Source organism: Mesoplodon mirus (genome assembly GCF_964341445.2).
Source record: "Mesoplodon mirus genome assembly, chromosome: 1".
Classification (NCBI taxonomy): Eukaryota; Metazoa; Chordata; class Mammalia; order Artiodactyla; family Ziphiidae; genus Mesoplodon; species Mesoplodon mirus.
This window is the reverse complement of record NC_138976.1, coordinates 204,748,162-204,749,633: the sequence shown is the minus strand read 5'-3', so window position 1 is coordinate 204,749,633 and position 1,472 is coordinate 204,748,162.

Sequence of the window (1,472 nt, the reverse complement as noted above, 5' to 3'; positions counted from 1 at the left end):
TTTTAGTGCTATATCACTCTTCCATTACTTTTCCCCAAAGTATATTTTTAAAAATCTCACAGAAATAAAGTAGTGATTAAGTTTAAATAATTGATATTTCTCAATCCCTAGACAGAAGTATATCTAATAAAAGTAGGTTTGTTAATCCTTGACTGATAATGACTAGAAAATAAAGAAGTATTTCTAATTGGGCAATCCATCCAATTGGCTCTCACCGTGTACCAATGGATTATTTTTTCTACTTATTTCATCTTTATTAAAGCTACAACACAGAGAACATTAGTTGAGTTAACTTTGTAACTGCCCTTTCTCATTATTCCTGACCTGTATCTAACTAGCAGACAGTTACTTTTGATTCTTCTGAGAAAGTTTCTAAAGCATTGCTTTTCTTTATAAAATAACCTTCCTGAAGGTAATGCTAATTTTAACTACTGATCAAGATGGCCTTAATGTGTCCCTCAGTTTGGCTCAACTTCAGACAGGTTTTTTCTTTACCATAGGCCCTTAACCTCCCTTTTCTGAAAACATTTACTTTAAGAAACTTGAAATTGTAAATTCTTTCTCTGCCCCTTTGAGATGTAAATTTTCTCCTAGTCACTTGATACTTTTCCAACCCAGAAATGTCTTTCTCAAGGACCTGGGAGTCAGCTCTTTGAAACATAACCTTCAAGAAAGGTATTGCCCCTACTTCCCAGTCTCTGTGGGGAGTATAGGAGCCTAACTTTGATAAGAGCCAAAGCAAACAGAGATGGTCTAATTATATTGACCAACCTCTTCCCCAGCATCCTCTACTATTTTTCCTACAGCTCATCCTGGCATCTAAAAACTTCCATGCCTTTTGTTTCAGCAGAACGGAGTTCAGTCTCTCTCCCCTATTACAGAATCATCTTGAGTAAAGTACTCCTTGCCTGTTTAACCATCTGGTGCAATTTTTCTTTGACATCACTCCATCACATACTCCAAACTGCCTACCACTTTCAGATTAATCTTATAAAACTTTGTATATGTGCTGCTGAAGTGAGCACAATCTTTATAGAACTTTGAATCACTCCCTATTTCCGGTGGCATGAAGCCCCCCATTCAAACTTCTCCACAGTCTTATACCTTCCAAACTCATTAGTGTTCTCTTCCAATTCCTGAATTCTCTCCTCCAATAATATTAGTACATTTTCTTCCTAAACGTGGCTAACATTTCCCCATTTTGAGATTTCATGTCTCTTCTAATTTTTTTTAATATTTGGAAATTTTATTATACTGTATTTGCCCATGACAAATAAAATAGAAATTGTTTCAAGTCTTTGCAAATAAATTTAATACAGGGTATTAAGAACACCAGTGATGAAACTTCTGAGAAGTAAAGAAGGGCCACCTAGATAATGGAGTGATTAGTAGGAACAGGAATTTACTTTTACCCCTATGCTGGAAAGGCAGAGTTAAGCAGAGGGTTGTAAAGGAGTCCAGGGCCAGGTTAA